Source organism: Aethalodelphis obliquidens, unplaced genomic scaffold (genome assembly GCF_003676395.1).
Source record: "Aethalodelphis obliquidens isolate GAN/ISIS:26980383/991018 unplaced genomic scaffold, ASM367639v1 scaffold11, whole genome shotgun sequence".
NCBI classification, from domain to species: Eukaryota; Metazoa; Chordata; class Mammalia; order Artiodactyla; family Delphinidae; genus Aethalodelphis; species Aethalodelphis obliquidens.
The window spans coordinates 16,141,389-16,168,247 of NW_020837955.1; the positions used below are offsets into that span (position 1 = coordinate 16,141,389).

Here is a 26,859-nt window from a genome sequence, read left to right on the forward strand (position 1 = left end):
TAAGTTGTTCCTTCTGGCATTTACAAATTTCCGTGTTTTAAAATAATATGTGTGTAATGCTGTCTTTTGATTCACCAATTTATTCATTATACGTTGTGTTTCTGTTATGATAAAGTTTTATTGTTCTTATAAATTTATTTATTTATTTATTTATGGCTGCATTGGGTCTTCGTTGCTGCACGCGGGCTTTCTTTAGTTGCAGCGAGCGGGGGTTACTCTTCGTTGCGGTGCAGTGACTTCTCTTGTTGCGGAGCACGGGCTCTAGGCATGCGGGCTTCAGTAGTTGTGGCACGCAGGCTCAGTAGTTGTGGCTCACGGGCTCTAGAGCGCAGATACAGTAGTTGTGACGCACGGGCTTAGGTGCTCTGTGACATGTGGGTTCTTCCCAGACCAGGGCTCGAGCCCGTGTCCCCTGCCTTGGCAGGCGGATTCTTAATCACTGTGCCACCAGGGAAGCCCAGTTTTATTGTTCTTAAACCACAATCACCACTGCTGCTCCTCCCCTGGCCTCGCAGTTTCTGTTACAATATTTGGTTAAATCAAATAGTTAATGTTGTGTTTACATTATGTCTGTGCAAATTTTATTTGCTTATAGTGTCTTAAATAGTGGCCTCTAAGTGCAGTTTTCCACAAGGTCAGTAACAGTAATCTGTCATTTCAAATTTTCTTTCTTTTTTAAAAAAATTCTTGGAAATTTCTCTTCTGGAGACTTCCTTTGTCCTCCTGTCTGAGCCTACTCTTTGGGCCTGCTGCACAGCTCTTTTCCTGGGATGATTTTCCTTTGTTGTCATCCTTAGACTTTTCTCTGTTTGGATATGATTCCCAATATTGTTGGAACTCTTATCTTCTTCATTCTTCATTTACCCTCTTGCTTGAGTGGAGCACATCCTCTAGTAGTTGTGTTGTATTAAAAAGATGGTACTATGGCGGAGAGCCTGGGGATGACTGCCTTCAACATGCCTGTCTCTGTCACAAAGCTTTAATCTGAAATGGTTGCATTCTCCTTCTAGTTCACAGTTAGCATCCTGGAATTCCCATTCACCAATATTCCTTCACTTCTCTCTTGTGTTGGATATCCTGTTTTCCATATCCCGTGTCTTTCTTTGTTTTGATTTATGTATTTGATTTATGTGCCAGGTACTGTGCTAACATCTTTCTTCTGTTTAATTCATGTTGACATTATTTCACACTACAGAAAATTACAAGAATGAACAAAAAATTTACCCAGATACCCCAAATGTTGCCACTTTACTGTATTTCCTTTCTCTGTCTCTTCCCCCCAACCTGCAATATTTGTTTCTTGAACTGTTTGAGAGTAAGGTACAGATCTATTCCCCTGTATACTTAAATACTTCAGAGTGCATTTTCTAAAAACAAGGACATTCTTGTATGAATGCACAGTACAGTTGTCAAAATCAGGAAATTAACATTGATTTAATATTATTATGAAGTCCACAGACTTTTTCACATTTCACTCATTGTCCCAATAATGTACTGTTTTATAGCAGAAGGAAATTCTGGCTCATGAAGTGTATTCAGTTGTCATGTCTCTTTAGTTTCCTTTAATCTGGAACATTTCCTCAGTCTTTGTTTTTGCATGAGATTGACATTTTTGAAGAGTACAGGCCAGTTAATTTGTAAAATGCTTGTAATTTGGGTATATCTGCTGTTTTCTCATTTCTGGCACGAGTACCACAGGAGTAATGTTATGCTTCTCAGGGCATCATGTCAGGAGGCACAGGATGTTGAAATATTAGTAATGTGATCTTGGATCACTTCATTAAGGTAGTATCTGCCAGGTTTTCCACTATTTTTCCTTTTATAATTTTTCTTGGTGGTAAAATATACATAACAAAATTTTATCACTTTAACATTTTTTTAATTTATTATTTTTTTAACATCTTTATTGGAGTATAATTGCTTTACAATGGTGTGTTAGTTTCTGCTTTATAACAAAGTGAATCAGTTATACATATACACACGTTCCCACATCTCTTCCCTCTTACGTCTCCCTCCCTCCCACCCTCCCTATCCCACCCCTCTAGGTGGTCACAAAGCACCGAGCTGATCTCCCTGTGCTATGCGGCTGCTTCCCACTAGCCATCTGTTCTACGTTTGGTAGTGTATATATGTCCATGCCACTCTCTCACTTTGTCACAGCTTACCCTTCCCCCTCCCCACATCCTCAAGTCCATTCTCTAGTAGGTCTGCGTCTCCATTTCCATCTTACCCCTAGATTCTTCATGACCTTTTTTTTTTTTCTTAGATCCCATATATATGTGTTAGCATACGGTATTTGTTTTCCTCTTTCTGACTTACTTCACTATGTATGACTGACTTTAGGTCCATCTACCTCTCTACAAATAACTCAATTTCGTTTCTTTTTATGGCTGAGTAATATTCCATTGTATATATGTGCCACATCTTCTTTATCCATTCATCTGTCGATGGACACTTAGGTTGCTTCCATCTCCTGGCTATTGTAAATAGAGCTGCAATGAACATTTTGGTACATGACTCTTTGAATTATGGTTTTCTCTGGGTATATGCCCAGTAGTGGGATTGCTGGGTCATATGGTAGTTCTATTTGTAGTTTTTTAAGGAACCTCCATACTGTTCTCCATAGTGGCTGTATCAATTTACATTCCCACCAGCAGTACAAGAGTGTTCCATTTTCTCCACACCCTCTCCAGCATTTATTGTTTCTAGATTTTTTGATGATGGCCATTCTGACCGGTGTGAGATGATATCTCATTGTAGTTTTGATTTGCATTTCTCTAATGATTAGTGATGTTGAGCATTCTTTCATGTGTTTGTTGGCAATCTGTATATCTTCTTTGGAGAAATGTCTATTTAGGTCTTCAGCCCATTTTTGGATTGGGTTGTTTGTTTTTTTGATATTGAGCTGCATGAGCTGCTTGTAAATTTTGGAGATTAATCCTTTGTCATTTGCTTCATTTGCAAATATTTTCTCCCATTCTGAGGGTTGTCTTTTGGTCTTGTTTATGGTTTCCTTTGCTGTGCAAAAGCTTTTAAGTTTCATTAGGTCCCATTTGTTTATTTTTGTTTTTATTTCCCTTTCTCTAGGAGGTGGGTCAAAAAGGATCTTGCTGTGATTTATGTCCTAGAGTGTTCGGCCTATGTTTTCCTCTAAGAGTTTGGTACTGGCCCAAAAACAGAAATATAGATCAATGGAACAGGATAGAAAGCCCAGAGATAAACCCACGCACATATGGTCACCTTATATTTGATAAAGGAGGCAAGAATATACAGTGGAGAAAAGACAGCCTCTTCAATAAGTGGTGCTGGGAAAACTGGACAGGTACCTGTAAAAGTATGAGATTAGAACACTCCCTAACACCATACACAAAAATAAGCTCAAAATGGATTAAAGACCGAAATGTAAGGCCAGAAACTATCACTTTAACCAGTTTTAAGTATACAGTTCAGTGGGATTAAGTGCATTGACATTTTGTTTGTAATTTTGAGGCATCTTTGCAAAAATACTTTGAGATTTTATAAATATCCTGTTACTCCTTGAACTTTTGCTCACTAACTTTGGTATCCATTGGTGATTTCTGCCTGAATCATTTTCATGATGGTTCCTAAATGGCGATTTTCTAATTCCATCATGTCTAATACACTTATTTATAATACTTTATTTCATTATTTATTTTGACGCTGTTCCTGATTTGGCCAGTGGGAGCCCCATTCAGGCTGATTCCTGTCTCCTTTTGCCTTGCCCTTGTCATTCTTGGAGCACTTCCTCACTTTTTACTACAAGATGTTCTAGGCTTATCTTGCACTCTTCCAGCCTGAGTCCTGCAATAAGTTATTTCCTCAAAGAGCTCTGGTTTGTTTTAGTAGAGAATGGCTCTATAAGCCAGGTACTGGACTCTAGATGTCCATTGACAGTGCTGCTGGGTGTCAGTATCATTGCCTTTAGGCCCTTTCAGTAGACATCTAGGAAATAGAAATATGTGATATGTGTGTGTGTCCACTCACGCTCATATACATCTTCATCTGTCTACTGAAAGCAATGAGTTTATATTGATACCTCTGATTCCAGTCCAACACTACAGGGTTTATTCATTCTGTATTTATAACTCCCTGTTCCAAAAGTGAGAAACCTGCCCCCATTATTCATGTTTTTACTTATTGGCCTAATCCTGGAATACCAGAAAATAGTTTAAGAATTGCTAGCTCATACCACTACTTAAAAGACACCTAGTAAGTAGAGTTCAATATTTGTTTATAGTTTTTTCCTGTACCCTATGGGCATATAGTCTAAATCTCCACTGGCCAATAAAGTAGCCACTAACCACATGAATTGAGATGTGTTGTGAGTGTGAACTGTACACAGTTTGTAAAGTTAGTATGAAATAAGAAATGTGAAACACCTCGTTAATATTTAAATAATATGGTGGTTATATGTTGAAATATTTTAGATATGTTAGGTAAAATAAATTTATAAAATTAATTTTACCTATTTTTATTTTAATGTGGCTACTAGAAAATATTAAATTTCATATGTGGCATCCATCGTCTCTCTGTTGGACATCACTGAGCAAGAAACCATGTTCAGAAGTTACTTGGATTAGTTTTCTCTCCCCCACATTCTTCCTATAACGTGGTTATGTTAGTTATTTGAAATACAGTTCATTTCTATTGTATTCTAAGTTTTTCTCCCCATCCTAATTGATCTTATTTATTTTTGAGCATGTGAAACATTAATATGGTTCCAAAAGTCAGAATTGTATTAAAAATATATATATATATATATATATACTCAAAGCATTGTCACCCATTTCTTCTTCCTTTTCACCCTGTTTCCACCCATCCTCTATAGGTAACCAATCTTATCTTTCTCTGAATTATCCTTCTTGTGTGTTTTTCCCCCAGGAATGAGGAGATACACGTTTATTTTCTTATTTCTTAACTTTTTACGCAAAATTTAGCATACTATGGATAGTCTTTTGTACTTTGCTTTTTTAATTTAACATTTCACTTAAATATATTTTGGTGTCCATTCCATATCAATTTGTAGAGCTTGCCCTCCCTCCCTCCCTCCCTTTGTCTTTTCCTCCCTCTTAGGGTTGCATAGTACTCTATTGTGAGGATGTTAACCATTCTCTATGGCCATTTCCAGTATTTTGAATTTATAAACATTGCTGCGGTACTAACCTTGTTTATATATATTTTTGTACGTTGGAAATGTATGTTTGGGTAAATCCCTAAAATAGGAGAGTTGGGTCAAAAGTTTAAAAGCAAATATAGTTTTCTTAAGTATTGCTAAATCCCTTTCTGTAGGGGTTGTACGAATTTGAATTCCCACCAGCAGTGCATGAGTTTTCCCACAGCCTCATCGTCAGAGTATGTTGGTATGCTTTTAAATTTTTGCTAACCTGTTTATAGTTCGAGATAGTATCTCGATACAGTTTTAATATTCACTTAGTAGTAGTTAATGATCTTTTCATAGAATATATAAAGGCCATTTTAATATCTTTTTGTGTGAATTGTCTTGTATTTTTAAATTCATTTTTCTATCAGGTTTTTGATGTTTTCTCCCTCAATTTTTAAGTGTCTTTAAAAATATATGTATATAAATAAATATATATATATTAGGTATATTAGCTGTTTATAGTGATATATGTTGCACATATTTTTCTCCCAGTTTGTCAGTTGTCTTTTACTGTGTGTGTGTGTCTGTGTCTGTGTGTCTGTGCATCTGTGCATGTGTTTGAGCTTTTATGTGGTCCAATTTTTCAGTCTTTTGTTGCATCTGAATTTTGGGTTATAATTAGAAAACCTTTCCCTTTACCCAGGGTAAAGAGGAATTCACACACGTTTTCTTCTAGTACTCGTATGGTTTTAGTTGTTACATTTGGATCCCTGATTCATTTGGAATTATTTTAATGCATAATGTATGAGTTACTAATCTTTTTCTAGATGCTAATTACTTGTTTCAACATATTTTCTTTAAAAAGTACAATCTTGCCCAATATCTTGAAATGCCACCTTTATCCTATATTAAGTTTCCATTGAGTTTATTTCTGGACTTCTGTTCTTTTATCCCAGTTTGTTTATTCCTGCATCATTATCACACTTTTAATTATAGAGGCTTGATAGTATATCAAGGGCCAGCTTTAAAATTTTTTATGTTTTATTGGCTATTCTTACAAGTTTATTTTTCTGTTGAATTTTAGTATCAGCTGTCTGTCTCTGTAAAAAAGCTTGCTCATATTGAGATTTTTATTGGGATTACATTACATTTATAAATTAATTTAGGAAGAACTGACATCTTTATGATGTTGAGTTTTCCATCCAAGAATGAGGAATATCTTTCCATTTGTTCAAATCTACTTTTTGTCTTTCAGGAATGTTTTAAAGTTTTCTTTATATTGTTTTTGAACACTTCTTGTCAAATTCTCCATTTCTTAAAAACTTATTAATATGGTTTGTAGATTTTTATGCCAATATTTGTAGAACTACATTATTCTTTTATTTTAAATAAATTTATTTTACTTATTTTATTTTTGGCTGTGTTGGGTCTTTGTTGCTGCACGCGGGCTTTTCTCTGGTTGCGGCGAGTGGGGGCCACTCTTCGTTGTGGTGTGCAGGCTTGTCATTGTGGTGGCTTCTCTTGTTGGGAGCACAGGCTCTAGGCGCACGGGTTTCAATAGTTGTGGCACACGGGCTTAGTTGTTCAGCGGCATGTGAGATCTTCCCGGACCAGGGCTTGAATCCGTGTCTCCTGCATTGGCAGGCGGATTCTTAACCATTGCGCCACCAGGGAAGCCCCACATTATTCTTTTTAATGTCTGTATTGTTTTCCATAGTATAAATGTACCATAATTTAACCTGGCCCATATAGATGGACATTAAAGTTATTTATAATTTTTCACTATTATAAATAGTTGTGGAATAAGTATCCTGTAGAAATCCAGTTATTTCCTTATGACACATTCTTTGAAGGAGAATTGCCTGGTCCAAAGGTCCTTTGATATATAAAATATTTTGAAATATTGTTAAAATGCTTTCTGCATTAATAAAATGTGTACCTCCATGAACAGTGTGGAGTCCTGTTTAGTCTGTACTTACCAAAACAGGACCTTATTGCTCTTTTTTTCATCTTTACCAGTTTGATGGGTAAAATAATATATTTATTTTGGATTTCCTTGCTAACTGATGTGATTTATTTTTTCTTTGCTAACTGATAAGGTGTATTTTTTATTCATCCATCCAGCCATCCACTCAAAATATTGTTTTTTTGTTTTGTTTTGTTTTGTTTTGTTGCGGTATGTGGGCCTCTCACTGTTGTGACCTCTCCTGTTGCGGAGCACAGGCTCCGGATGCGCAGGCTCAGCGGCCATGGCTCACGGGCCCAGCCGCTCCACAGCATGTGGGATCTTCCCGGACCGGGGCACGAACCCGTGTCCCCTGCATCGGCAGGCGGACTCTCAACCACTGCGCCACCAGGGAAGCCCCACTCAGCATATTCTTATTGAACATCCACCATGTGCCATCCTAAAAGTTAGAACTATAGTAATGACTAGAAGTTGAACATCTTTTTGTGTTTTGATCATTTGTATTATTTTCTTATCTCTCTCTCTCTTTTTTTGATGGCAGTTAGATGTTTTGTCCCCCTCAGACTAGTTCTCAGAGGACTGAGAATGAGAGAACATGACATTTCCTTATTCTGTTTTGTTGTTGAGCTTCTAAAAAGTGTGTGTTTATTTTCAATGCACTTTCTATGGTAAATCATTGTGTTAAACTGTTAGTATTCATGAAATGAGATCATGAAAGTTAAATGCACAGACAGGTGTCAAAGAAGTGATAACTACATATTTTTATAAAAATAATTTTTATTACTGTTATTTTCCAGGTGAGGCTGCTATCTGTCAGAAGGGAACTTTTTGTACCATTTGCCTCAGACACGGTCTATCTGCACGTTCTAGAGTTTTATCATTCAAAAAATAAATGTCACTTATTTGGTAAGTCAGTTAACTATACTTATGTATATTTTAGAAGTATTGTTTATTTACTCTGTTTGCTTATATTTTGTTTTTTAAGTGTCATTTTATTTTGTAACTCTCATGTAAAACAAGTTTGAAAGTGGCAATATCCTGAAAGGCGTTCAGGGTCTTTTGAAGATTTTCTTGCTTCTATTTACTGTCTTTCTTAAATTTTGGTTTTGTTGTAGAGAGAACAGGGGCTGGTTAAATATTGGAATTATTTCTCAAAGTTGAATTACTATCTTTGCTCTTTTCAGTCTCTTTCTACTGTAAGAACTGAGAATTAACATCCTTCCTGTCCAGCTCTAGCTTCCCTGTAGTTCACTTAGGGAGCAGCAAAGATGCAGTTTTATTGTAGAGGTTTGATGAACTGATTCGGGAAGACTAGATGGGCAATTAAATCCTCAGTATAGCATAATAAAGCAGAATGAGTAATGCTATCAAAGAACTTAGAAATGAAAACTAATTAGATAACTAGTAAAACTGATTTTAATTTTTAAAATATTACTCTATAGGTGTTTATTTTTAATTAATTCCTTTTTCTAAGAAGACTTAAGTTGATATGACCTGCTGTTTTGTGAGAGGTTTTTCTTCCCCACATCCTCTGATGATCTTTTCAGTCTGTTCCAGCTTCTGACTCTCATGTGTAGCCAGTGGCAACCGGGAAGCTGATATATAGGATGAAGGATTTTTCAGAGGGTCAGGCACAGCAACTGTCAGAAGATGACTGTACTTGTGTGCAGCTGAAGCACATGGCAAAGAATTGGATGGAAACTATAATGAAACGATACTGGTGATTTCCAGAATTTCCTTTTAATGTTAATATTGAGAGCTGAGCTTAAAACAAAGTACTGTCAGATAAAATTTAAGGATGAGGAGCCATAGGCACAGAAAAAAGGGGAAGGAAGATTCTCCTTTGATATGTTTTTTGGTAGCCTCTTTGCTTCTGTTAGCATTGGAAAGCTGACTTCAGATGTTCCTAGATGATGTGCATGGCTCGTGTGAGTAGAGGCATGGGATTTTATTGTACCTGACTCTGAAACGGCCCAGATCTCAGAGCAAACCAAGTGAGTTTTAATCTTGGTTATTTAAAATCTCCTTGTACCTGTCTTATTGAGAGTATTATTTTTTTTTAAGAAGAAACTAATTTGCAACTGGCTATAAAGAGCGACATTGTGTCCGGGCAAATGCTGTCCTAACACACTGCACTGTCCCACAGGGGTAATTCTCGAAGTCCCCAAACACAGTGCTGACAATCTGTGGCAGCCTGTGAATTGTTGGGCAGCAGTTGGGGAGGATGGACAGCAGAGTGAGGTGGTCGTGTGCAAGTTGCAGAGGAGATGGGAAGGGGGAGAAATGAGAGAAGAGCAGAGCATCTCAGGTTCTGTGGGCAATTAGAATGGTAGCTATTCTCCTTGTTAGCTCTGCTGATACAATTGTGAAACGAACAGCTGGAGTTGGTTTTGGTGGGGTAGAAGTAGTGTGTTTTACTTTTCCTTTCAAGCTGTTATTGTTTCATTCTGTCTTCAAAACTGTAAGGTTAGATGTTCTATTGATGAGAGTAGGGATTGGATGGATTGAAAAGTTTTGAAGAGACTAGAAATATCACTTCATGCTGGAAAATGAAACTATAAAAATCAGTGTAATGGGGATGGGTCTTATCTTTTCTAGGAACTGTTACAGTGGTAGTAAGGCCAGTTACCTTATCTAGATCCAGAATGACTGGGCTTTTATCTCAGACAAATGTATATCCTGTTACTTATTTGTTTATTAGATTTTATACACATATACATATATCACCAGCTATTTGTTTCAGAAACACTTGGCCAACTATAGGAGTCTTCATCAGGTATCAAGGCATGAGTTTCTGGGTATTATTTGGATTGTGGAGTAGAATATAATGTGGCGCAGGCTTTGGTTCAGTTCTTTCTCTGGTTCTGAGAATGGCTATACAAAATAAGTGTATTTGATTGCTCCCCTAGATGTAATGTTTGTTACTGAGTATGGGATTAGACTTGGGGCACATTGTTTTGGAGCCCATCCCTCCTGTTGATCCTGTTTCTGGGTTTTGGTTAAATGTTACACTTGCTCATTGATACTATCGGGTTAAGCAAGCATAAGAGAAATGTCAGTGTTAACATTGTGTGCTGTCTCATCACATTTACCTGATGGTACCTATTAAAAAAGATGACAGGGTAAATGAATGGGCAGATGGTATAAGGGAAGGTATGGAGAACTAGAGACACAGTAATAGTATCACTTCTCAGGAATTGTCTGTATGGTCTAGACTTGAGTCTCCATTGCTTGGGGTACTGAATGTCTAAACCTAGTGTTGAAGGCCCTCCAGGCTGAAAACAATCTTTCTGGCAGAATGTTCCACACTTTCCTATATTGAACCTTGGCTCTAGTAGTTTCTATAGCTGTCTCCAAAATAATGCTTTTTTTTAAAAAATTTATTTTTTTAATTTATTTATGTTTGGCTGCGTTGGGTCTTCATTGCTGCACATAGGCTTTCTCTAGTTGCCGCGAGCGGGGGCTACTCTTTGTTGCGGTGTGCAGACTTCTCATTGCAGTGGCTTCTCTTGTTGTGGAGCACGGGCTCTAGGTGCGTGGGCTTCAGTAGTTGTGGCACGCAGGCTCAGTAGTTGTGGCACACAGGCTTAGTTGCTCGGCGGCATGTGGGATCTTCCCAGACCAGGGCTCAAACCCGTGTGCCCTGCTTAACCACTGTGTTACCAGGGAAGTCCCAAAATAATGCTTTTTGCTTACTGCGTCTTCAAATTGTTCAGGCTATTCCTTTTACTTGGAATATCTCCCTTCAATTCTCAGTCTACATACCAGCTTCCAGTTCCTCCTACCTTATGACATCTTCTTCAGCTATTCCAGGCCCTAAGTGATAGCTTTCTTTTTATCATTTACAACTTTTCTCTTTGTTTGGCAATTATATACTACCTTAAAACAACTTTTTTTGTTTTTCTAAAATTTCTTATCTTCCCAATTAAGTAGAGATAACTTAAAGAGGAGGCTACATTATTCATGTGGTTCAAACCATGTTCTTACCTGTGGTCCAACTTTACAGTTTCCACTGTCCCAGCATAGGTCTCAGTACAATATGTGCACTTAATAAATATTTGTTTGCTGCAAGAAAATACCATCACCTATTGTTAGCTTTTACCAACCTTTAACATTTATCTTGCTTTTCGTATCATAAAAATAATAGATTAGAATAGGATTTAGTACCTGAGCCATGTTTGTTCAGTAGATTATTCTACTTTGAAAACCTTTTGTAGCACTCTGTACAGTCTTCCTGATCCTTAAAGGGGCAGTTCTCTGAAGATATCACTGTATTCTAAGATAATTGTTTGTTATTCTTGAAACTCTAATTATAAACTTTCAATCTGCGTATAAGAGAAGCTTTTATTAATTATCTGATGTTTTCTTTGCCTGCTTTAAAATGAAGCTTGCTTCTTTTGGTGTCTCAGTTTCTTAGCCACGTTTGGCTTTCACACTTGGTACTGTAGCTACAAAGAGGAAGGAGACATAGAGTTGTTGTAACTATATCTCTAACATAAGTACTCCATCTCCTTTACAATTATTCTCTTTTGTTATTATTGCACTTTGGTATTTCTGTTTTTTAAAACTGTGCTATGCTTTGTTTTACCCCATTTTTTAGAAGGCATGTATTCTAGTCTACTGTAGTAGTTAAGTGCAGGGACTTCGAAATCCTAACCAACACTTGGAAGCTGTGTGATCTTAAGTAAGTTTCAGATTTCTCATCTGTAAAATTGAGAAAATAATAGCTACCTCTTAGTATGTACTTGGGGTCAAATGAGATAACATATATAAGACACTTAGCACAGATTAAACCTAGTAGTCTCTACTTTCAAAATTTACTTAATGGTTTATTAGCTTTAGTTTGTGAATCCTAAAGGGGAAAAAAAATCAAGCTTAATGTATGTCAGGTTTGAGGCACAGCCCTGAAAACCTTATTCATTTCAACTCTTTTATTGTCAAGTATAGGATATCAATGCAACCCAGGATAGACCCAGGAGAGGAACTAATTTCAAATAAGTCTAGAAGGACAGACCAACCTCCAGATGTATAGTGAGGGAAAGAAATTTTAGGAGGGAGTTTTCCTCTCTCCTCCCTACCACCAGGTATATATACAGAGCAGGTAGCAGACTTTTCTCTCTACATTTCTGTTACATATTATATTGCTGTTGTTCAGTTATATTAAAGCTTTGATCTGACTACTTTTTGAGGTGGTCAACAGTAGGTGCAAACATTAAATTTGGAACAGTTAAGTTGGTGAACCATGGGGTTACCACATCAGTGGAGTGTGAAAAAGACTAAGTTGCGGACTGTTTCCCAGCCTGTAAAGCATGAAATCAGTTGGTGCCAATGCATGGCGACTGTGGCCAGTGGAGTGTAAAATAAGTTGGGAGCGTGAATTGTGTTATGTTGTAAGAAAAACCTTTTCATGCCATAGTTTGTTTACATATTTTGGGGCCCTCAAGATCCCGTTGGAATCATCTATCCAGACAATCATCTTTCATTGTCTTGATACTCAGATTTTTTGTGAAATCTTTCTTCCAGTTATGCAAGCTATATTCTTCGTTCAACTGCATGCACAGAGGCGAAGGCTGTAAATGTCTGAAGCAGACTAATATTAAAATACTGTAACTGTTATATTCTGTTTAAGATGACATCTGAAAATACCTTCTGCAGCAGGTATTTTATGTACAAGTTTCTTTTCTTTTTAGATTCAGATTTGAAAGTGCACTCTATATTCTGCTTTGAAGGCTTCTGCAGTCTAGGAACTGTGTCATCAGTTTCACTGGTCATTGTTCCCATGTTCCCATGTGCCTCTGGAGAAAGGGAAGAATGTAGAGAAGGGTAACGTTTTCAAATGGTCAGGGGAGTTGGCAGGAAGAAGTATAGAGATTATTCTTACGGGGAATAGAAGAGAGGGAATTCCTCGCCTGACACCTGGTGAGGTTCTTCACCATATGGCTTTGAGGATGAGGCAAGGTGAATGAGGAAGTTTCAGAGATAGTAGTAGATTATTATTGTCAGCACTTTTAAGTCTGGAAGGTTATTGGGAGTAGTCATGCCATGAAAGCATTAATCTTTCATTCTTATCCTAGTTGATTTTCCTGTTTTACTGCAGCAGTCTTTGAGCTCTCTTTGGTTGCTATGCATTTATACAGATTCTAAGCAAATTGTTGATATTTATGAAATTAATAGATGATTGTAAGAGATCATCTTGCTGAATATCAGGCGGTCTAGTGTAGTAGTTAAAAGCAGGGACTTTGAAATCCTAACCAACTATGAAGCTTATGTGATCTTGAGTTAGAAGATCACTTAGAAGCTATGTGATCTTGAGTTATTTAAGCTTCAGATTTCTCATTTGTAAAATTGAGGTAATAATATTTACCTCATAGTATTATAGTTGGAATCAAATGAGAAATTAGATATATGAAATATGTAGCACGGTCCCTGTCATATCTAAGTCCTCATTGAATGGTAGGTAGCTGTTTAATTTTTCTTTCTCTTCCTCTGCTACTACTGTTGGTACTACTTTGCCACTACTTCACTTTTGCTTGTAGAGCCTACACCTTAATGGAACAGAAAACGTAATTAGATGTGATTCACAGCAGCAGATTTTGAAAAATATGTCACTGTTCTCTTGCTTAATCTATTGCTTAATAGATCTTTCTTAACCAAATAGAAACTCTATAAAAAGACTTTTTAGTGAAAGGAAAGGATCTTTGTGTTGGCTTGAGATAGCCTTGTAAAAAAATTGATTATTCTAAAGTGTATTTGGTTAATGCAAATAAAACAGCTTTTCTATGAACTTAGGGAGTATATAGAAATAAAGTAAGAGTTTAAGGAATTGTCATTCCTTATTATTCACCTAGCACCAGTTATTTTTTCTGAGGAGTTGCCTTTTTTTGAATTCCTAGGAGAAATGTTTTGTCTGGTCCTAAGAATAGTTGTAGTAGAGTTCTTGTCCAATGTTCGAGGACATTTTTGTGGGAATGGGAGGGAAAAGTCATCCTGATCATTTACTAATGAAGATGTGCCTTAGTGTGAATAATATATTTGGTTTTGATGTGTATTATGTGTTTATTTTTTTTGTATTTTGATGTGTATTATGTGATTATTTTTGCAGCACAATTGACTTCCTGATTAAACTTTGCTCAGCTAGTATATCCTGAGTATATATACTAGGTGGAAAACCGGTTAAGGCAGCTATGATGGTGATAAAACTACTTAGTTTAGTTGATGGGAGATCTGGGTTCTGGTCTCACTTACCACTCAAACAGCTACAAGTCTTAAGTAAATTCCTCAAACAGTTTCCTCATCTTTAAAATGAGGAGGTTATAGGACATGATTTTCCAAGGTCTTTTTCAGCTAGCTGTAAGGTATAAAGATCTGTATGGAGTAGCTTGACAATCAGGAAATGCAGCAGTGACACATTTTCACCAACAGAGGGTGAAGTCCAATCAGTCAGCTTGTGCTCTGTATTTGACCAGTATGTGACAACCTTGGAAATTAAGAGGACACATTGCTCCTCTATCCATTTAATTTAAGTTGTGGAGCTTCTTGCTGTTACGATTCTACTTGAATTTGACATCTTTCTGCTTTTTTTCTGCTTTTTTTCTTTTCAACCTTCTAGGTAAAGAAGGGAGAAGAGAAAGGTAGCGGTTTCTAGTTGTCAGGGATTCATCTAATTTTGTTCTCTAAGATAGAGAGTGAGTCTCAGATGACCCATTGGCAACTTTGATGGGAAGCACAATAGTATGAGTGGCTAAATTTAAATTACTTGTAGACACCTTCCTCCCCACAAACACACAGGCACACATACAAGTGACATTCAGTCCTTATTACCCTCACTCCCTCTGAAATCCCAAGGATGAAAGTGGGATGTCTGAGAAATATAATAAAATAAGCACAATACTTTTAATTGAAATCTGGGTTCCAGTTTTGCTTTGCTACTTAGTATCTATCTAACCATGCACATTACAAGCTCAGATCCTCAATTTCTTTATTTGAATTCTGACCTATACAATCTTTTTCAATAATGTAATTTAAGATTCTGTAAAAATTCTTTAATGTTTATGTGAAGGACACTGCTATTCTTTTTTTTTTTTAACATCTTTATTGGGGTATAATTGCTTTACAATGGTGTGTTAGTTTCTGCTTTATAACAAAGTGAATCAGTTATACATATACATATGTTCCCATATCTCTTCCCTCTTGTGTCTCCCTCCCTCCCACCCAACACTGCTATTCTTGATAAGACATTATAATTAAGCAATATCTTATAAAAATAGCACATGATTTTTTTCTTTTTCTTTTTGCTAGGAATAGAACTATAGGTGTTGTTAAGGCACAAATATTAAAGTATTAAACTAAACTACCATTATGGCAAGAAGAACGACAATTGCCACTCCACTGAGACATTTTTCTAACCCCCAAAACAAATACAAACAAATTCTCTGAACGTTGGCTCAGAGTGGCAGTGAGTCAGTCAAGAAGGGCAGGACCAGGAGCCAAGCCAAGCTGATATGGGGTATAGTTGATAGTGAAGCATTTAGAGAAGTCATCTGGGGATGAGTGAGCTTAGAAAGAGAGGGCATGTGGGGTCTAGGAATCTATATCACAAAGCTGGATTCAGAGTCCATTTCTTTAACCACATGAATGGAAGTAACTTTGATATAGAGTCCAGTTGTATGAGTCTGAGGGCACAGGATAACATGGAAGGAACAAAGAGGGCATGTAGTCCAAATAAACAAGCTGAGATAAGTGTCTAGAAGGTGACAGACAAGTGGATGTAAAAGTGTGCTTGTGAAAACAGGCAAGGATTAGTACTTACGATTTGATATGTACACAAGAGAGTAGAAGCCAGCCAGGCGAGCTAGATAGAAACAGCATTTTAGGATTATGTGCAGAAGACAAAATTTTAATCTATCCTGGTTTTAATCACCCTCCTTGATGTTGGTAGTCATGCCAACTTGGTATATCCAGGGCACCACACGTTTGAGGCTAGCGATTACATATCATTGACAAACTCTGCATGGTTTGTATGCTTCTAATAGCTTCACACTCCAGTGGATATGCATAGTCACAGATCTGTTCACTACAACTGCAGAATTCATTTCACAGAACTGGCTAGTAAAAAATTTGGCAGGCAAGTTAGCTTTTCAAGTGCTCCTAGGAATGGAGCCCAGCTGTTGGGCTTTGAGCTGTTGGAATTCATTGGGTTAGCAGCTAGAAAGAATGGACTGTAACATTTTCAGCCTAGTTCCTGACAGCAAAGCAGAGGTGTTAGAATTTCTGTTCTAAAGGTTTACACTGTAAGTAACTTAACCTTATTGCGTGTCTTAATATTACTGGGCTTCTGACCGTTGAAATATGGCTTGGATCGATGGTGGTTTGGAGAAAGTAGAAAGAGGGCTATCCATCATTCAGAGGCTTCATAGAAGCTGCCTGATAATGCTGCTTTCACCAAGCAGCCATCTGTCCATCCATCCATCAGTAGGATGAAATGAGATTTAGCGGAACAGGCAGCCGTAACTCTGAGACACTTTCTAACCAACGCTTGCAGCCCTGGCCTTAGTCTGACCACAGAGCACCGCGCTGGGGTCTGGCGGGATGTGACAGCAAGTGCAGTCACATTCCCGCCACTGCCAGCCTAGAGTGTGTTCAGTATGAGGCTGAGCACAGCCGAATCTCCCATACAAATTTGACTAAACTTTGGGTGACGAGCAAACAGTAATTCTCTTTCAGGTCCATTCTGTTTTACAAGTTGAGCAGACTCTTTTGATGGAGAATGTTTTGTTTGACTTGGAGAAGAAATAGAATTAAGAGCTGATTTAATTCTCTGGAATCCTACCACACAGTTTAGCCTTTAACCCATGTCGTATATTGGCAGGCGGCTTTGTAAATGCTAATGAATCAGGAAGATCACCTTTTTCTCAATTGTAAACACTGTGGGTACTTCTGCTGGCAATTCTCAGTTCGTCATGGTAATGAAGGATGAGGCTAAATTAAATTCAGGGATAATTCAATGATTTTATTTTATACAGATTCTTTTTCCTCTAAAATTGAAATTTTTACCTAGGTTGTTAGAGAGCAGAAATTGCTTATTTCTCTCTACTCTGTATTAGTGGTGCCAATATGAAAGAAAGGAAAATGTGGACAGGAAAAATGGTAAAAGATTAGAAGCAAGAACCTGGATTACCCCTAAAATAGATAATCAGACTCTGAGTATTGAATGTTAACTGTTATCTTCCTGCTTTCCCAGTGCACTGAGACTTCTGAGAGCCTCTTGGTCAGTATAGCTCTGTGCTCATGTTACCTATCCTGGTGACTTCCCTAGCCATGGCCACGTTCCTTGACTGTTTTCTTGCAGTGGTCACTTTAGACCTCAGCTCTTGCCCTTTGTTCTGAAGGCTTGCTTTTCATTTTAGATTGGGGGAGGGGTCGAGGGAGCCTAATGTACCGGAGATGCCTCGGAAATGAGAGCCTTGGATGAGTTCCTGGGCCTATTGATCCACCGGCAGTTTATGCATCCTGACATTCATAATCTCAGTAGGCTGCTGATGTTCCTGATTAATGGGCCCAGGGGCTGTCCATCCGTCACTTCACATTAATTACCGAAGAGGTGTTTTTCCAGTGATTTACCTGACAGCGGGCTGTGATAAATACCCCTAAGCAGAGTGGGCAGTAATTTATCACAAGGCCGCCCCCCCCACCCCCACTTACCCTTCCACCTAACCACGGGACAGCATTGGGACCTGACCAAAGAGTGCCCCCTCCCCATAAGCTATCTATCTCCATAATTGCTTGTGGATGCATATTTATTGGGGCATGGGAGCTGGCAGATAGCATTCTAGAATTTGTGCTAAAGATGATGAAAAATAAATCTTCCTAGTAGGAAGAGTAGTAACTGGTATGTTTTTTCATGGGGCAGAGAAATATATATAAGCTGCCTTTCTGTTACTTTTAAGAAATCTGATGGAAATATTGCCTGCCCTACTGTGCATGTCCTGTAGTAATTGCTCTGTGAGCTTTAAAGAGGGGAGAAAGCACAGTTTTGTCTTTTTGATGTTTGTAGTCTGTTCAGGGAGAATCTGAAGAAATATGAGAAATTAGAGAACATTTCAAGGCACTAATATAATCTTGGGGGGATTGGGATAGAACTCCAGGGTTCCATTTCCTACTTTGTGGCCTTAGAAAGTGAAATTTAGTTAAATATTTAAATATTTGAGCGTTTTCCATGTGTCAGACATTGTATTCAACTCTGGAAATATGAAGATGAATGTGATATAGCAGCAGACCTCAGGGAGCAAAGTCTAGTGCCCCTAGCTTTAGTCTCTCAAGCTATAAAGTAAGCTTTTCCAGAACGTTGTGTAAGTATTTTAAATTAATTTAAAATTAATCTGAAATTAAAGGGATTTAAAATTAATTTAAAATTAACTTCCACATTAATTTTTTTTTCTAAATATTTGTTGAGTACCTTTTGTGTTCCTGAGAATACAAGAAGCATTTGAGAAACAGTATCTGCCCTCAAGAAACTATTATAGAGTATGAGAATGACATTCATAAGTAAAACAGGAATATAAGGTTGTTTATAATGACAAATGAATACCATAGGTAATGAATGTACATGAATTCACAGAAGGGTGAAATCAGCGTGTCTTCAAATAAAGATGTAAGTCTTTTGAATGACTAGTAACGAGGAGTGTTTAAGCTGAGATAATTCATGGACGATATTTCAGAATTTGGAATGAACAGATCATGAGGCCATTTGGTACAGAATGGAGGATTTGTGTCTGAGAGTGGAAGAAATATGACTGGAACAGCAGATTGACACCAAATCATGGAGAGCCTTGAATGCTGGCTAAGTTTAGTGACTCTAGTGAATCACTAAGGTTTTTGAGCAAGGAATTATGAAAAAAGGTGTTTTAGAAAAAATTATTATATATTCATGTGCCAATGTCATTTGGAATTGCCAGAGTATCTTAGAATACACCCTTCTTTTCTAAGGTTGTTCAGAATCAGAATATCCAGATTTATATAGCTCCCTGAATGCAATGCAAAGAATTGTGTTTTGGTTATATATGGAGTAAATAATAGACAGTCAAAGGAGACCAAGTTTTACAGTTTTTACTCATGCAAAGTTGAGAAGACAATGGAAGTTTTAAGTAATGACTGCACAATTAAATTAGGAAAGACTGTAGCCTGAAATCCTGAGCGAAATTGATCTTTAGTCATGCTAATATAACATCATTGAGGCTGCACTGCTTACTCACTGTATAAAATAGGTATATTTTAAAGGCAAGAATCAAAAATTAAAGAGTCAGTGGGGTCAGCTATGTTTTGGTAGGAATTTCTAGAGAATGTGATTATTTTTCATTTAAAAAATTAAGATATAATTTATATGAAGTTCACTTTTCTTAGAGTACATTCTGTGAATTTTGACAAAAGCATAGTCATATAACTCCCACACAGTTAATATACAGAACAGTTCATCGATCCAAAAAATTCCCTTGTGCCCCTTTGTAGTCAACCCCTTACTTGAACCTGAGCTTCTGGCAACTGCAGATACATTTTCTGTCCTTAAAGTTTTGCCTTTTCCAGAAGTCATATAAATGGAATTGTATTTCCCTACTGATATATATGATGTTGAGCATTTTTTGATCTTTATATCTTCTTTGGTGAAGTATTGTTCAAATTGTTTGTGGGCTTCCCTGGTGGCGCAGTGGTTGGGAGTCCACCTGCCAATGCCGGGGACACGGGTTCGTGCCCCGGTCCGGGAAGATCCCACATGCCGCGGAGCGGCTGGGCCCGTGAGCCATGGCCGCTGAGCCTGCATGTCCGGAGCCTGTGCTCCACAATGGGGAGGCCACAGCAGTGAGAGACCCGCGTGCTGCAGAAAAAAAAAAAAAAATTAACAAATTGTTGTTTGTTTTTGGATACTATGTTTTAAGAGTTCAGTATGTATTCTGGATAAAAGTTCTTTCTCGTTTATGCAGTTTGCAAATACTTTCTCTCCGTTTGTGGTTTGTCTTTTCATTCTCTTTTAACAGTGTCTTTGAAGAGCAGAAGGTCTTAATTTCTCTGAAGTCCAGTTTATTGATTAATTTTTTTAAATGTTATGAATTATGCTTGTTGTGTTGTATTTAAGAAATCTTTGCTGAACCCAGAGTCACAGAGATTTTTTCTCCCATATTTTCTTCTAGTAGTGTTATAGTTTTAGGTTTTTATTTTGTTTGTTTTGTTCATTTGTTGTTTTTTTTTTTCCCGTGCCCCGGTCCGGGAAGAACCCACATGTCGCGGAGCGGCTGAGCCCATGAGCCATGGCCGCTGAGCCTGCGCGTTCGGAGCCTGTGCTCTGCAACGGGAGAGGCCGCAACAGTGAGAGGCCCGCATACTGGAAAAAAAAAAAATACTATATAGGCATTTGTTTGTGTTGGTTTACCTTGGGGTAGCGTAAGGATAGGGAAAACTAGGCAGATTAAAGAGATAAGCAGGTATGAAGATCAGTGGAATTTGTCGATTGAATGTAGAGGGTGAGGGCAAGGGAAGACTTGAAGTGTATCCATAAGTCTTGATATGTTTCTGCAGAACCTCCAAATCTTCTTCCTCTTTTGAGAGGGAGAGTAGAAGAAAAGATCCTTGGTTTGCTTTAATAAATACCACCATTCATGGCCCATGCATGAGATTTTGGGTGAAAGTAAGTCAGAAAAGGGGAAAAGGAAAATATCTAAATCATATCTAAGTCATGACAAATAAAATTTTCTTCCCTGGTCGTTTTTGAGTGTTGAGAAAAAGAGAAGCAGTTTGATACCTTCAATTTTGATGTTTAGCCTGTTGGCATATAAACAAATAAAATCTGCAAACTGGCTTTCTTGTTCTTTTGGAACAAAAATAGCATACAATTGATCTTCTCAAAGAGCTGGTCCATGCAGAGAGAAACTTACTGTATTTAATCACATAATTTCCTTGTTTTTCCCAGACGTTTTTACTCAGCATTTATTGTGGTAGATATTTTAGAAACTGTGTTAGAGTTCAAGTCTTCTAAGACTCCAGAGTTATCTAAGGTAGTGACCAGCACCACTAATAGCTGTGGCAAGTTTTATACAGAACAGTGTGGTGGGTGCCAACAGTGTTTTCCTGGTATAGGAGGGACAAAGTCTAATTTTCAGAGAAGGGAAAGTTAATGATAAACAGCACCCCTGTGATTCAAGATTTCAGTGGTTAAGGTGGGACGGTATGTGTGGAGCTCATAAAGGTAAACAATTTTACTTCTCAAAGTGATGAAGTTAACAGTAACCATGGTATGTTAGCACAGTGTTAAAGTTAGGCATCTATGATTCAGAAAATTCAGAGTTGTTTTGTTGAGGATATACTATGGGAGGCATAGTTGGAAGCAGTCAAAACTTGGTTTCACTTATGGCTCCTACATGCTAGTTGTGTGACCTACAGGTTTAGTTACCTTATCTGTGAAATGGTAATAATAACTATACATACCTCAAGGAGTTGTTATGATGGTTAAATGAGATAATATATGAGCACTTAGCACAGTGCTTCCACTCATTGACTTCTTTAGTGCAGGACAAATACTCTGTAGTTTTTAAGATCCAATATACTATAAGATTTTTTATAATCTCCGAAATATTCATAGTCTTAGTGCTTTCCAGTATTTCTTGTGATTGGGATATGTCTCTGTATCTACCTGTAAAAATGGGTAATACTTAAAAATGTAGAGCATCATTTCTTTAATGGTGGCAGGACATTGTGGTTTTCAAGAGTGAACCAGGTACAGGGGACAGGCCTTTAATCTGGCTATAGTTTGATTTTGCTCTCACCATTAGTTTGCACATAAGGCCTCTTTCTGTAAATATATTTATATCATGTGTCACATATACAAGTTAAGAAGGGTCTATATTAGTAGGAAAATAGCTAATGAGTTGAATTAAAAAAAAAAAACACAACGGTAAAGAATTCTTAACTTTGATCAAGAATACACATACCTTTCATCTATTCACAGTCTCAAGTTAAGGAGAAATATCTGAGTTGATATTACTTTGTGTTAGGAACATTTGTTTTTATCCTCATTTTTTACCAAACATTTATTGAATGCCATCCATGTGCGAGGAATGGTGTTGTGCATTGAGGATTTAAAAATGATAAGGCATTTCTTACTTTCAAGGAGTTCAAGGTATAATTGGAGTCAGACAAGCTAACAGTTTGGTATGACAGTAGGGAGTTGAAAATACCTAGCCCATATTTTCTCAAAGAATATTTATTGAAATCTACAGCATGCAGCAGGCATTCAGAGATCATTTAGGGCTGTATCTCAAAAGGAACAGTCCAAAACGATCCTAGGCAAGTAGGTCTTCAAATGGCAATGGGCAGTATTGGGGTTGGATTCACTATAGGGCAGGCACAGTGTAATCCTAGACAAGGTTAGACCCCTGAAAACTTGCTGATCAGTTTTGTTGACCCACTGGTGTTCCTCTGGCTTTTCACTTCCATGGCTCCATTATGTCTTTTGGAGTAGCTTTTGAAGAGAAAGGAGGGTGGTTAAGGTTTCTCATTTCTGAGACATCAACTGATTGATACAGTTATTCCTAATATTTTTCTTTCCCAGAGCACTGTAAGATATTAAAGTGGAGGGCATTAAACACTGTTGTATTCATATTGCCGTAAGGCAGTTATGAGCACAAACGCTGGAGTTATATTATCTAGATTAGAATCAGGCACTTTCTAGGTCCTTGGCCTTTGACGTATTATTTAACATCCTATGCCTCATTTTCTCATCTGTAGAATTGGACTGGTAATAATCTCACTTTGTAGGGTTGTTGGGAGGCTTCAGTGAGGGTGTTAACTATTTCGAATGTCATCAAGTAAGCTACATAAGATTTGGTAAGTGGCCAAAATAGGTATCATAAAGTTCATATATTAAAGTTCATAAACTTTGCTCAAATAAGAAGCATCTCAGATCCTTACTGAGAAGCCTTTTTATTCTTATTTTGTATATAATTTGAACACGCTGGAATTTACAGTACCTGTTAGATTCAAAAAAATAAAAATGCTTAGAGTGGCAAGAAGTGACAGGTGGTGAAGAGACAGAGACAATAAAAATCCTGTACTCTGCTAAAAAATAGTAAACTGAGGTCATAATATAGTTGTGTTGTCTGTGAGGTGAGAACACATTCTTTCACAATGAATAAGGCCTTGATGTGTCACTCAACAAGTGGCCAGTTTAGCAGTTTGAATAGGGCTGTTTGACTCCTCATTTGCTTCCCATTAGTGAATCTGTTTACCTTTGAGTAAGGGCCTCTAAATGAATGTTTACCTGATTTAAAACCTTTTTTCTCTTCAGTCCAGGTATGTTAAAGAGAAGGCCTAGATTCACTAATGTCACACATTATTGTCTTTATTCTGTTAATTTAAATCACAGCATATATTTTATAAACCTGGTTTGAATGGAAGAATAAACCAAGTGGATGTAGAAATTATTTTGTGTTTTCAAGTGTGAAATATGTCATTGTATTAACTAGTGCAAGTGCATTTATGGAAGGATGCATTAAGAAAACTACAGCAGAATCAATTGTGGTTCATTAACAGATTTTATAGTTTTAAAAATATGAAACCATTTCTTTGCTGTCCAAGTATAATTTATCATGTTATTATATCACACACAAGTGTCTCTTTGTTGTGTTTGGATCAGGTTTTGTTTTTTGTTTTTTAAGTGAAGCCCTTTTGCAAAGGGAGGACATTTCTTGGTTTCTTGTTTGTAGAAATGTGCTTGACACTGGGAGTGCTGGAACTTGAAAGTGTGCAAAGATTGGGTATATCCCTCATTTTATTATTTTACTAAAGACTTCTGGTCAGGTGATATAATCTGCTAATTTTTCACTCATATTTTACTTTTTCTTTTATCTTGCTCCACAACCAAAATTGCAACTCAGTTGAAATAGAGCATGTTTTCTATCCCTGCTGTGAAAATTTCTGACATTGAATATGCTGTTTTAGAATAGTTTTTCAATCAAGTGAAACAACTTAGTGAATAAATTGATTTTAAGTTATAAGAATCTAAATATTTTTTTAATTAAAAAAGTGAAATGGAATAGATTTTAAAAAATAAGAGCAGTGCGGGAACAGTCATTGACAGGAAGACACTGGAACTTACCAAAAAAGATACCCCACATGCAAAGACAAAGGAGAAGCTGCAATGAGACGGTAGGAGGGGCGCTATCACAATAAAATCAAATCCCATAACTGCTGGGTGGGTGACTCACAAACTGGAGAACATTTATACCACAGAAGTCCACCCACTGGAGTGAAGGTTCTGAGCCACACGTCAGGTGTCCCAACCTGGGGGTCTGGCAACGGGAGGAGGAATTCCTAGAGAATCAGACTTTGAAGGCTAGCGGGATTTCATTGCAGGACTTTGGCAGGACTGGGGGAAACAGAGACTCCACTCTTGGAGGGCACACACAAAGTAGTGGTCTCCTATCGGGACCCGGGGAAGGAGCAGTGACCCCATAGGAGACTGAACCAGACCTACTTGCTAGTGTTGGAGGGCCTTTTGCAGAGGCGGGGGGCAGCTGTGGCTCACCAAGGGACAAGGACACCGGCAGCAGAAGTTTTGGGAAGTACTCCTTGGCATGAGCCCTCCCAGAGTCTGCCATTAGCCCCACCAAAGAGCCCGGGTACGCTCCAGTGTTGGGTCGCCTAAGGCCAAACGAGCAACACGGAGGGAGCCCAGCCCCACCCATCAGCAGAGAAGCAGATTAAAGTTTTACTGAGCTCTGCCCACCAGAGCAACAGCCAGCTCTACCTACCACCAGTCCCTCCCATCAGGAAACTTGCACAAGCCTCTTAGATAGCCTCATCCACCAGAGGGCAGACAGCAGAAGCAAGAAGAACTACAATCCTGGAGCCTGTGGAACAGAAAACACATTTACAGAAAGATAGACAAGATGAAAAGGCAGAGGGCTATGTACCAGATGAAGGAACAAGACAAAACCCCAGAAAAACAACTAAATGTAATGGAGATAGGTAATCTTCCAGAAAAAGAATTCAGAATAATGATAGTGAAGATGATCCAGGGCCTCAGAGAAAGAATGGAGGCAAAGATCAAGAAGATGCAAGAAATGTTTAACAAAGACCTAGAAGAATTAAAGAACAAACAAACAGAGATGAACAATACAATAACTGAAATGAAAACTACACTAGAAGGAATCAATAGCAGAATAACTGAGGCAGAAGAACGGATAAGTGACCTGGAAGAGAGAATGGTGGAATTCACTGCTGTGGAACAGAATAAAGAAAAAAGAATGAAAAGAAATGAAGACAGCCTAAGAGACCTCTGGAACAACATTAAACGCAACAACATTTGCATTATAGGGGTCCCAGAAGGAGAAGAGAGGGAGAAAGGACCCAAGAAAATATTTGAAGAGATTATAGTTGAAAACTTCCCTAACATGGGAAAGGAAATAGCCACCCAAGTCCAGGAAGTGCAGAGAGTCCCATACAGGATAAACCCAAGGAGAAACATACTAAGACACATAGTAATCAAATTGACAAAACTTAAGGACAAAGAAAAATTATTGAAAGCAGCAAGGGAAAAATGACAAATAACATACAAGGGAACTCCCATAAGGTTAACAGCTGATTTCTCAGCAGAAACTCTACAAGCCAGAAGGGAGTGGCATGGTATACTTAAAGTGATGAAAGGGAACCTACAACCAAGATTACTCTACCCAGCAAGGATCTTATTCAGATTCGATGGAGAAATCAAAAGCTTTACAGACAAGAAAAAGCTAAGAGAATTCAGCTCTACAACAAATGCTTAAGGAACTTCTCTAAGTGGGAAACACAGAGAAGAAAAGGACCTACGAAAACAAACGCAAAACAATTAAGAAAATGGTCATAGGAACATATGTATCAATAATTACCTTAAACGTGAATGGGTAAATGCTCCAACCAAAAGACACAGGCTCGCTGAATGGATACAGAAAGAAGACACATATATATGCTGTCTGCAAGAGACCCACTTCAGACCTAGGGACACGTACAGACTGAAAGTGAGGGGATGGAAAAAGAAATTCCATGCAAATGGAAATCTAAAGAAAGCTGGAGTATCAATACTCATATCAGATAAAATAGACTTTAAAATGAATGCTACAAGAGACAAGGAAGGACACTATGTAATGATCAAGAGATCAATCCAAGAAGAAGATATAGCAATTATAAATATGTATACACCCAACATAGGAGCACCTCAATACATAAGGCAACTGCTAACAGCTCTAAAAGAGGAAATCGACAGTAACACAGTAATAGTGGGGGACTTTAACACCTCACTTACACCAATGGACATATCATCCAGACAGAAAATTAATAAGGAAACACAAGCTTTAAATGACACAATAGACCAGATAGATTTAACTGATATTTATAGGACATTCCATCCAAAACCAGCAGATTACACTTTCTTCTCAAATGCGCACGGAACATTCTCCAGGATGGATCACATCTTGGGTCACAAATCAAGCCTCAGTAAATTTAAGAAAATTGAAATCATATCAAGCATCTCTTCTGACCACAACGCTATGAGATTAGAAATGAATTACATGGAAAAAAAACGAACAAAACACAAACACACAGACGCTAAACAATACGTTACTAAATAACCAAGAGATCACTGAAGAAATCAAAGAGGAAATCAAAAAATACTTAGAGACAAATGACAATGAAAGCGCAATGATCCAAAACCTATGGGATGCAGCAAAAGCAGTTCTAAGAGGGAAGTTTA

The 26,859-nt window shown here is 37.7% G+C and overlaps 1 protein-coding gene across 6 annotated transcripts in view; it reads left to right on the top strand.

Moving 5' to 3' along the window:
- R3HCC1L (R3H domain and coiled-coil containing 1 like) overlaps window positions 1–26,859 on the top strand; it is an 86,921-nt gene that overhangs the window by 11,185 nt on the left and 48,877 nt on the right. For all 6 annotated transcript variants that reach the window (XR_003433865.1, XM_027112248.1, XM_027112247.1 and 3 more), the window contains exon 2: window positions 7,886–7,994. The gene's annotated coding sequence lies outside the window, so the exon portion shown is untranslated. The remainder of the gene's footprint in view (window positions 1–7,885; window positions 7,995–26,859) is intronic.